Source organism: Montipora capricornis, chromosome 4 (genome assembly GCF_036669925.1).
Source record: "Montipora capricornis isolate CH-2021 chromosome 4, ASM3666992v2, whole genome shotgun sequence".
Lineage (NCBI taxonomy): Eukaryota > Metazoa > Cnidaria > Anthozoa > Scleractinia > Acroporidae > Montipora > Montipora capricornis.
In genome coordinates, this window is record NC_090886.1 from 44091350 (window position 1) to 44103849 (window position 12500).

A 12500-nucleotide genomic window follows, 5' to 3' on the forward strand; every position below is an offset into this window, starting at 1 on the left:
TAAATTTTCAGCAGTCTGTGACTTCTTGTAATTAAGAGGAATTAAAGGTCAATGTTCTGTCAAAAGGAAGAAATTGATCACGTGCTAGGCAACCACAAAGGTGCACATGATCACCTGTGTCAACGGTCTTGTTTACATTGAATAAACTACGGGGAAGAATGTTAATCCTTCATCGGTTTCAGAGTAACACAAGAGCTAAGAAACTTCCGCCTTTCGATTTTTAATTTTGTTCTGATAATAACCTGAATATTTAAATTTCACTTGTCGGCTCAGGAAACCTTCTTTATCTATTTTAATCAAAACAGAGTTTAATGAGCAATGTAAGCAATCTTCGCGCACTAAAGAAATATTTTTGGCTTCATAAGAAAACTACACCATAGTGACAAAACAGATCTTTTTCTGCGGTTAAAAATTATAACTACCTATTTATAAAAATTACTCGCGGGATGTCAATTTCAACCCACGTATGCAAATTTGTTAATCTCGATTATTACAAAACATGATGAATCACCAAAGGCCGAAAATGTCACAAAAACCTTTTCCAGCGAAATATTGAAAAAGAGAGACAAAAAAACCCTTCCTATTTCATTGCGTGCGTGAAAACAAGAAACCCAATTCGTGTCGAATCAACTTTTCACAACAAAGTAAATTCAGGATCAAACCCTTTTCTGAAGAATCTTTTTCTTAACATGAAGCAAAACATGGACTGCAATCTTTCTTTCAAAATAGTTCTTGACTAACGAGAACAAGCTTTCTTTCAAATAAATCTTCGCTGTCACACTTCCAATTATGTTTTAACTGAAGACTGTGCAGAGTTGAGTACAAAATAAATGTAGATAGACAGAAACTGAGATGCGACTTCAGTAAAACACGTACAGATACATTAAAGGCGTTCGATTCCCTCAATATTTGTTAAGCCCATACAGAATTTGCCCTTTGGTTTCAGTGTTGTACATATTAAACACAACGGTTAGTAAAATATTAATTTAGAAACAAAGCTCACTGAGTTGATGCGGAGATCAAATTGTTGTCGAAGTCCATTACTCGTCGCTTTTAAGATTCCAGATATTTATTTTCACCTCCTGTCTTGTTTATACAATCGACTTTCCATTCTTGAGCTCCATAAGGGTATATTTTGTTTAAAGATCCACTAAAACGCCATTAGCGTTACAATGACTTTCGACTCCATTGCAGGTTAATTAAGTATTCTACTGTGTCCACCGGATAAAATCTACGCATTTCTACTACCCCGTGAAACCTACCAAAAATACGCGCAGATGACTCTACCTACAAAGACACTACTTAGCAGGGGAGTGTCAAGAAAGACTATTCTCGAAAAGGGAAAAAAAAAGAAACGAATAAATGCCACCAATTTTCCGACTGGTTTGCCATACTGGCAACCCAGTAATAACTCACAAACTTGTGCAACTCGCCAGCAGACATTTCAGTCGAGAAGTCAACGAAAACTAATGCACATGTTTGTGCACCTTGTCGGTAGGTAAGTACCCTATGTATGGGGCATAACTGGGGCATAACATCATGAAAAAATATGGCGGCTGTTGTCGCTTGATTAAATTGCGTTCGAGACAAGTATTAATTGGGTAATTTTGTGGGAATCGTTCTTCCATTTTTGAGCTAGAACAGTGCATGAATTTTTTTTGATAAATCAATCATTTTTTCGATCGCTGGTTTAGTTGGACTCGAGGTTGAAAGCCTTGATCAGTCGCCAAGGCTCAACTTTCAGTCGCATTGGCGACCAGCTGGTCGCAATTTCGGACCCTTTGATCCCACGATACTCTATCAACTAGCCAAACGGAGGTTGCCTACTGCGCAATCTATCGTATAAAACTTATATTTCAGCTTCCTTCGAGAAAAAAAAACTTTTTTCCGTATACACGAACAAACCATCTGCCGCTCGTGTGATTGACTAGGATAGTTGATCTTCCAATCAATACAAATTCTGCAACAATGAGATATCAGCCCGGTTGACACAGATGGGCGTGTCGAAGTGGACTTGCTAGCTATTACACAAGACTTGCTTTCGACGGCTGAATACTCCAGCATATTAGAGAGTCATTAGACCGCAAGCATATGGAATACCGATTTAGTTACAAGGTAAGTCAGCTATCGGTTTGCTCGGTATTTGCGAGCTCTGGCTCATCGATCATTTGTCGGTTTGTGTGACTATTGACTATAAAGAAGCAAAAATACTTTTCAATTCCAGATTCACATAAACTCTATGCTAGTTACCCAGATTATTCCAAGAACGCCAAAGTTTCCCCGTTCAAATCAGATTGCATCCTTAACGTTTTTGCATTTTTACAGTTTATAGTTCAATCACTATTGTCGAAAACATTGAAGAAAAGTATTTTACAAATACAAAGCTTGAAAAAGAAAAATGTCCGTAGGGTTTTTCCGCCAAGAATAATGCTTGGCCAGAAAACTGGGAAAATATTTGGCGCAGTGTTATTGAGAGTACATTTAGCGGTGATGAATCGGCGACCTGAGGTTGAAAGTAATAACAAACGTTCGTCTTCTGCATGAGGTATATCAGTGCCGCATTGTGTTTTTAAAAGGACGAGAAAAGAGGATACAGGATACAAGAAGAGAGATTAAATATAGACTCTTTTCGAAGCCATTGACTTTCAAATACAGCTGCCGTGTTGTTTTAAATTCCAAGTAAACGTTTAAAACGCATCATAGAATTTGAATCAGTAAACTTGTGCGGTCTGGCCCTCATGAGATATAAGGCGAGATTGCTATCATCATGTTGTTAGCAAACGGGACTTTGGGCGTGATGCCCAATAAGTTTGCAAAGCAAAAAGAAACCACGAACAATGTATTTTCACAAGTAACTGTCAACTTAATTGTCGAGATCTATTGTTAACAGCATAAATAACCTTGTAAAGAATGTCCTCACTATATCATACAAGAGTATTGTATTAATCAAAACTTGCTCAGGGTTCTGTAGGAACGAAATCTTCAAATAGCCAGGGTTAAAAGCCTTAGCTTAAGCGACGGGCATAAGTTTTAAAACAAAATATACAAAGGGAACTAATAGCTTCGTTCAAGACAATTATCGCATATAAGGGCGCGGAATTTTAATGAAAACATTGGCGTTACTTAGATCAGTTAAAAGGGGCGCATTCACGTGGCATCTTGGCCAACTAATCCTACGCGGGACTCGAGCTTTTTTGATAGAACTGTCTTCTTTTGATTCAGTAAAAAAAAAAAATGGCCGCTGATCACATAGGTGAAGCAAGAGTTACGTTTCAAGCAAAACATCGGAAATTATTCTCTGTGGTAGAAAATCAATTGATTGAGAAGTTAAGCGCTAAAAGATTTCAGTGAAACATGTAAAAAAGCGAACGACATTTCGGCGCTACCTTACGCCATTATCAAGTTAAAAAGTGAAAAAGTATAAGGTGTAATACGAATATATAAAATGTGAAACAATATATAAAATATTTGCGGGTCCTGTGGGTATAATTCCCAAGGTAAGAAACACAATAAGGAAAAAAGAAAAAATGTACGAACGTTTGACGTCACGTAAACAGTTTGGCACGAATGGAGTCGGCTTTCGTGTTAAGAGAAGGCTTGATATCCTCTATGTACAACATCTCGTGGACTAAGCAATCAAACGTGCTGTTACTTTTCCTCAGAACTTTGGAAAGTTGGTCAGTCTTTGTTCTGTTTTTGCCATGCTGTGTTTCAAGGTGTTTCCCGATGGCTGAAGAACAGTGTTCACTTATGCGTTGTCGGGCAGTGAACCCGACATAATTTGCATCGAACAAATCGCATTGGAACTAGACGCTCCATGACAGTACACTGGGTTGCCTGTGGTACGTGTTACTCAAAAACAGAAGGGACGGCTGGTATTGAACTGCAGCGTTCGAGGCAATTTTTTCAAGTCGGGGGTATTAAGACCATTTAAGGAGTCACCCAGACGTCGTGCCAGCAGAGGCCGTATGGCTCACAAGTTCATACGACGAAACAGATCTTTTTCTGAGGTTAAAAACCTGGCTACCAGGCTATTAATCATTTGTCAGAAAGAAAAAATCCCTGCCATCTTTAGAAACAATTAGGCACGCATTGAGTAGGTGTGGTAGTGCAGTAACACAGCGCTTTATTCCATATTGTCAACTGAGCTGCGTTTTGTCTTCAAGGAGATTGAAATTGTCTGCGTAATATGTAGCTCTAAGAGTATACAATATTGATTTGGTATTTTCTTAAGTAAATAGCCCCCTGAGAAGACATGTGGTTACTAGCAAAGTATTAAACCTATTAACAAGTTATTTCCAAAACGATGGAATTACCTGGTGATAAATAACCTCGTCTTGGAGAGTAAATTTTTGACTTTGCAGAAACAATGGTCAACCTCAACCTAAACCCAAACCCAACCTCAATCTCAACCTCAACCCATTAGCAAGTGTCCCCAATTAGTGCTCCGGCGCCAGAAGATTAGACACTTAAATAAAGTTCCTTTCCTTTCCTTTCCTTTCCTTTCCTTTCCCCAGAAAGATGGCTTCTTGGCTGACATGTTGATCATTTTCATTTTCAACGTCACAATTTTTTGCCGATTTTGGGGCTCATTTTGTTGAAACTCAAGCACGCTTCCAACAGACCTGTTTATTTTCGTGACTTATGCGCTGCCTAAGGTGCACTACCACAAAAATCCTCCCTTATCATATTTCAACACACTTATGCAAATTTGTTAAGCTCAAAAATTACACAACATGACAAAACTTCACAAAACGTGAAAATCTCACAAAAATCTTATCCAGCGAAAAATTTATTGAAACAAACAACATATTTGCTATTAGAGGCAAAAAACCCTTCCTACTTCAATTCCGTGCGTACAAACGAGACACACAATCGGTGTCACAAGGCATATGCAATTAAATAAATTTCTGACAGTTCACATCAAACCCTTTTCGAAAGAACCTTGACCGTAAATAATAAAGCACAAAAGAGACAACAAGCTTTCATTCAAATAATTTTTCACTGTCACAATTCCAATTTTTTTTTACCTCTGCAAAGTTGAGTACAAAATAAATGTTACTTGCCAGTCAACTTAGGTGCGACTTTAGTAAACACGGTGATGGATTCAAGGCTTTCGATTCCTTCAATGTTTGCTAAACCCATACAGAATTTGCCATTTGGTTTCAATGTTGTACATAACATCAGAGTTAGGCAAATAAAGTTAGAAACAAACCTCACTTTGTGATATCCAACGGTGAAAGAAGCAATTGTTGTCGAAGACCATTACTTTTCGCTTTGACCATTACAGATATTTATTATTCACCGCCTGTCTTATTTATCCAATTGACTTTCCATTATTGAGCTCCATAAGGGTATATTTGTTTAAATATCTACTAAAACGCCATTCGTGTTACAATGACTTTCGGCACCATTGCAGGTTAAGTTAAATATTCTACTGTGTCCACCGGATAAAATCTATGCATTTGTAGTACCCCCTCAAACTTACCGAACACACGCGCAGAAAACTCTACACACCATTACACTACTTAGCAGGGAAGGGACAGGAAAGACTTTTCATGACACGGAAAAAAATAAAATAAAAATACGAGTAATGAAACGCAGATTCCGATTTCCTATAATAAGGTATGTAAATTCAGCCAAAAACCAGGTAATGAAGCACAAAAGTAAACACACCGTGCCTTCAGCAGACCCATCTACCGATCGCGTACGCAAAGATATCTATTCTCTGGGAGCAAAGATCGATGTTAACGTAAAACCCGTCTTTACAAGCAGGAAACTATCACAAACTCTGAGTGTCAAGCGGGAAAACAAGCCCCCGATCGTCAACACTCAATGCGTTGATACTTATTCCAATGTGATTTGTGCGGGTTTTGCTAAAAGAAGGCCCGCGGCCCACGGCCCGCTACGGCCCAGCGGCCCGGCGGCCCAGTCCTGATTTTCCACAGCTTTTTGTCCAGCGGTAAATCCACGCGCATGCACAGATCTGCATCGGTTTGGGCGTGCAAAATGGACGATGGTGACAAGCTTTGTCCAGGAAAAAAAATTATCAACAGGCGCCGTAAACTGATGCCGATGTGGGCAAGAGAAAGGTGTTTGACGCGACGCGCGCGAGACAACGTAAAAATCAAAGCCGTGAAATTTGCCCTGCGATTTATGTTGAACTTGGACTGAATCGTGTGTGTAATTATTATTTTTTTGTCTCGGAGATATTAGCACGCATTGCTATCTTAAATTCGAGATGAAATAAAGATTATTGTATTGTATTGTATGCAGACTCAAGCGATCTCGGCGCTCTCATAGAGGGGTCGATAACACGCGTTATGGCTTGGGCGGTTATAAAACACCGACAAGCATTTGATCGTGAGGAGTTTATATATTTTGAGCAAGAGCCGATACAAAGTAGATTACTACATTTCGGAAACAGCCTTCATCAGGTAAAATGAGAGCTCACATTCAGGACTGCTTTCCGTCGCATATGTTGACGTACTAGTAATACTGGTAAAAAATTTTGCTTTCTCTTTATCCATTTTCCTTGGAAAACTCGCTGTTTTCCATTCCACTCTTGTTATTAAGAGAATTACTGTCGCAAAAGGGTACGAATGCTTTCGTTCATAGCGGAGACACATGTTTAATGCAATTTACCATTATGACGCCCTCACTTCAAATCCCACCAAGACCATCAGCATGATGCATTTCAACGCATACTGTATTTACTTGAGTTTGTGCGGCAATTTTCTTTTCACAAGTGTTTATATGAGTTGTCCGTTGTGAGTCGCTTAAAGTATATGATTTAGAATTTCGTACGAGTTCCTCTTATCAGAATTTTAGTTTCTTGTGAATGCTCGTGAGTTCGTTTGCAATTCCTCCTTTTAGATTTTCGGCCGCCTTGCGATATATTTGGTACTTTATCTTTAGTTACGCAATAATCGAGTCATTGTTTTTGTTCACTCTCTGATACTCTAAGGTTCAGTGGATCAAATAGAAAAAAGATTAAGAGAGTTTAATTTGCTTTAAGGACGTTCGCGCCCATTGCCATTGCGCATCCTTACAGCGCACGCAAATTCACATGCCACGTCATGTATCGAGCGCGCGCTAGGTACTAAAATGAACAATGATAGGGCAGATGGCCATTGCTATAGCTTTGCTTGGATTTAACGATCTTGAATGTTTGGTGACCCCTACTTTTCTTTTCACAAACAGACTTTATTTACAATTATCTCCACATTGTCCAAAAATAAACAAAAAATCAATGTGGGAAGTTAAAAAAATTTCAAGATTTCTGTCCTCGGTACTTTGCAAGGAGCATGAAACTATGGCCGCTAAATGCGAACTTGTTCTCTAAGGAACCTCAACAGTTAACTAAATTCACTTGATGGGTCCACTTAAACAAAGTTTGGTAGAGAACATTTCACTTCAAAGATGTAATTGCAATCTTTTCGGGCTTACAGACACAGTAGCCTTATTCGCTAAAGAAGCGGGGTTTTTTCAGATATAGGGTTTTCTTCCAGGCAAATTCTCTCCAAAACGAAAGTCGGTGACCCCCCCTTTTTTTTCTTACATTTCTGACATCACTAACTCATCAACTTTCAATAATAAAATTTGCTGACAGAATCAATGTTAGAAAATTTTCGCGCGAACGTCCTTAATTAAATGTTTCGCGCGAGGGGTGAGATAGATGAAATGTATCCACGCAATACAAGTGACGCTGCCAAGGGAAAACATTTTCATTATGTCAAGAAATACTTAATTAAATGGTTTCGTGTTTCTCTCGGCGTGCGTTTTAGGTGCTTGTAAATGTGTAAAAAGTAAGTACCGAGAATTCCAAAGCAACACCTCGATTATACGAAGGTGCAAACTTAGATCTTCAGTTACAGTTAATATTAAGCCATGGGTAGATTCAATCTACCCTTAGCCTAATTCGCATTTTTTCTTTCCTGGGCGAAGCAGTTGTCTTCGTTTACCATTTAATTAATTAATTTATTTATTTATTACAATTTAATGGTATATTTACAAAAAAAAAGTAATAAAAGAGAAAAAAAAAGGCCATAAGGATAAAAAACAAATCACCTCATAAAAATTATAAAAATTACAATAAACTCACAAAAAAATGTAATAATATTTACAATTTTGTTACAAATTTAATAACACTAGCTTTAAACTTGTCAACATTGCATACCGAACGGACCTCAAGAGGCAAACTGTTCCATTCATCCACAATCCTACAAAAGTAACTGTTTTTAAGTATGTTTGTCCTGGCGTATTTCTTTTTTAACGATTTAGCATCAAAATGTCTCAGTAAGTAACGGTCCTCTTGGCTATAAAAATCTAAAAGTCAACATCTAAATGGCCATTGAGAGCCAAGAAGGTAACATCGCCAACGAAACGTCTTTGCTCAAGAGTTAACAGATTGAGTTTACGTAGACGGACATCGTATGGTTCATTCGATTTTAAAATAAACCTGGTTGCTCTACGCAGCTACGCTGAATTATCTCAAGTTTGTTTACGATTCTCTTGGTGAATGGACACCAGACGACCGAGCAGTATTCCAGATTCGATCTGACAAGGGAGCAGTACAAGGTCTTTAGAGTAGATTCATCCTTGAGATCCATGCACGTTCTTTTAACTAAGTCTAACATTCTGTTTGCCTTGGCAGTGATCATATCAATATGAGAGTTCCAGGATAAACCGTTGTTAGTCAATATTCCTAAATCTTTAAATTCCTTGACCTCCTCGAGAACTGTATCACTCAAATGCACTCTGTTAGTAAAGGGTACTTGTTTTTTAGTAATTCTCATGATCTTGCACTTTTTGGAGTTGAAATCCATCAGGTTGCGTTGGCTCCAATGGTAAAGTTTATCCAAATCGTTTTAGAAAAGCATCTGATCATTATCACAGTTTATTACTCTAAACATCTTGCTATCATCAGCATACAAAGCTACTGTGCTTGCAGAACAAACTACATGGGGTAAATCATTAATAAACAAAACAAAAAATAGTGGCCCAAGAATAGAGCCCTGAGGTACACCAGAGGTGATTTCTGTCAAAGAAGATGAATAACCATCAATGACTACTCTTTGTCTTCGATTGCTAAGGTAATCTTGACACCAGTTCAACAGTGCCCCAGAAATACCGAAATTACAAAGCTTCTGCAGTAAGGCCTGATGGGGAACACGGTCGAAGGCCTTCGAAAAATCGAGGAAAACTACGTCAACTTGATGACCCTCATCAAGGGCTTTTGCCCACTTATGATGAATCAAAATTAGTTGAGTAGCAGTAGATCTTCCTTTGACAAAACCATGCTGCCAATCTGACAGGTAAGCTGAGACATGGGAATAAATTGCTGAGTACACTATACGCTCTTGACATTTTCCTGGAATAGACAAAAGAGAGATAGATCTGTAGTTATCCACAAGGTCCCTTTCATTTGCTTTATGAACTGGTGAAACGTTGGCGAGTTTCCACTGTACAGGAACTCTTCTTAAAGAAAAGGATCTATTAAACAGAAGGGCTAGAGGTTTAGATAATTCTTCAGAGCAAACTTTAAGAATACGGGCTGGAATATTGTCAGCACCGGTTGCCTTGGTGACATCAAGATTTCGTAGGATTCTTTTCACTTCGCTTGCAGTGGTCTTTATGCTCAACAACAAGTTCGGATTAACAACGTCAATGGAAAATGTTTTTTCGGAAGTTGAGGCAGAATAGACTGTACGAAAAAATTGATTAAACAGTTCCACCGTTGTTGCTGGATTAGTAGAATGCGCTTCGTTGTAATAAACAATTTATGGAATCCTCTTTCGTTTCGACTTCATTGAATGGAATGACCAGAAAAGTGTAGGATCCGTCTTCAGCATCACAGATAGATTTTTTAAATACTGAATATAGCTCAAATGAATATGCTTCTTCGTAATTTTCCTCATTTCCTTGAATTTCAAAAACAACTCAGGTGATCCACCAGCCTTCATTCGCTTCCATATTTTTTCCTTCTTTCAAATCAATTTCATTATCTCATTACTTATCCAAGGAGGTCTTGATCGACGGCGAAGTGTAACCTGAGGTATAAATTGATTGATGGCAGAAAATAATATGTCCTGAAATCTAGTCAGACAGTCCTCAAATGGGCAGTCAGAGATAACTGATTCCCAAGGTATGTGATGTAGAGTCTCCCGCAAGCCAATGAAATCTGCTTTCTTGTAGCATTCGGATGAACGGATACATCCCTAACAAGGAATTCGTTATTAGTCAAGACTAAATCCAGAATGTTTGCCTCAGTAATACCTAAACCACGAGTAGTATATATGTTTTTCTGAATTAAGAAGAAATCACCCAGGATATTGCGGAACTCCTCCGTACTAGGGTCAGATCTAAATGGACTTCCAGTATACCAATCGATATTTGGAAAATTGATAATCATTTGAATCCTTGTTTCTGTTTGTTTCATGTCGTCCAGATGAAACGTTTTCATTCTCTGTTCATTCGTCTCTTTACAGAAACCGATTGCACAATCGGTGTCTGACATTTGCAGACTGCAGACTGCAGACTGCTACAATTACTATTAGCGCTGATAAACAGTATTTAAGTCTAAGAACCCATCTTAAAATGGTTAGCTTTCAATATTTATTATTGAAAGCTAACCGTTTTAAAATGGGTTCTTAGACTTAAATACTGTTATCAGCGCTATTTGAAATGGGTGTTTAGACTTAAATACTGTTCATCAGCGCTATTTGTAGCCAGTCTGCAGTCTGCAATCTGCAGTCTGCAAATGTCAGACACCGTTGCACAATAGAGGACTTTCATGCTTGAGCTTGAGTGAGGCTCCAGCACTTGGCTAAGTACTAGCCTGACTTCTGGCTGTTATACACAATTATCGAACGATGTAAGTTATTTTCAAACCATACTTTGAAAGTGAAAATATCATAAATAATGAAATATGTGAATCTTTTTTTTTTTAAGTTTCAGATCGAGTTACACAAATAAAGCATGCAAACGCAAATCTACCGCCGTTCATAAGTGTTGCCTGCCATTGCACAGAATTACCGTAAGATCATCTGATGACAAGTGAGAATGTGATTGCCTGATAAACTGACAAATGCAACTCAGTGACAATTCGCAGTTCACATATCTCATCATTTAGGTTATGAAATTTTCAATCTCAAACTGTGCTTTGAAAATAACTTACATCGTTTGAGAATGGACTTCCTCTCTATAGGGTTCTGTAAACAGACGAGTAAACAGAGAGAGACAACGTTTTTCACTTAGCAACATGCAACTAAAGAAAGGATTGAAATAATTATTAAAATGGTAAACGAATTTAAACTCATCGTCGTCCATTTTGCACGCCCAAACCCGATGCAGTCTGTGCATGCGCGTGGATTTATCGCTGGACAAAAAACTGTGGAAAATCAGGACCGGGCCGCCGGGCCGTCGCGCTCCAGCATAACAATACGTTAGCATACTTGATGGTACTGACCTCCTAAAAACTTGTTAAGGGAAAAACACACTGGGCCAGGAGCTCCTGACTGGGCACCTGCCGGATACAAAAGCCCAAAACCCTTCAGGAATAGCATTTTGTGCGATGCAAATTATGTCGGGTTCACTGCCCGACACTTACATCAACGCATAAGTGAACACCCGTTATTCAGCCATCGGGAAACACCTTGAAACACAGCATGGCAACAACAGAACAAGGACTGACCACCTTTCCAAAGTTCCGAGGAAATGTAACAGCAAGTTTCGTTGCTTAGTCTACAAGATGTTGTACATAAAGGACATCAAGCCTTCTCTTGACACGAAAGCCGACTCCATTCGTGCCAAACTGTTTACATGACGTGACACTCTCGTACATTTTTTCTTTATTCCTTATTGTGTTTTTTACCCTAGGAATTATACCCATACGACCTGCAAACATTTTATGTCTTCTTTCACATTTTATATATTCGTATTACACCTAATACTTTTTAACTTTTTAACTTGATAATGGGTTAACATAGCGCCGAAACGTCGTTCGCTTTTTTAAATGTTTTAAAAATCTTTTAGCGTTTAACTTCTCAATCAATTCATATTCTTTGTAGACGTGGAAAAAAAATTGAATGAACTTTGAAAACGTCACTGTGGCGCCGGCTTGACGCAGCTGTCTGGCGAGCCAATAAATGAGAGTGCATTTTCACAATCCTTGTTGATTTGTTCACTATTCTGTATTGCAGTGAACAGAAAATTGAAAACTGAGGATATCAAAGTTAGCAAAGGACGTGCATAGGAAAAAGACTACTTTGTCCTTCACGACATGCGGGGGTAACTTCGAATGGTGAAAATGTTCCGCGTTGCTCGCTCAGAACAGCTATCTCAAGAATCAAGCGGAGCAGGTATCAACAACACATCATCTATCGTAAGCGAACATGCTGTGGCGGAGTCGGGAACTAGGCCAACAACTTTGAAAGGAGCTGAACGAAGCTTCAAAATGGTTTTCTATTGCTTTCTTTTTATTTTTGGTTCTTTGGGAA

At 38.5% G+C, this 12500-nt stretch overlaps 2 pseudogenes; both read left to right on the plus strand.

Annotated features, from left to right (window-relative positions):
* Window positions 1–12500, plus strand: part of LOC138047033 (NLR family CARD domain-containing protein 3-like) — a 276247-nt pseudogene that overhangs the window by 87530 nt on the left and 176217 nt on the right.
* LOC138047043 (galanin receptor type 1-like) overlaps window positions 11601–12500 on the plus strand; it is a 2101-nt pseudogene continuing 1201 nt past the window's right edge.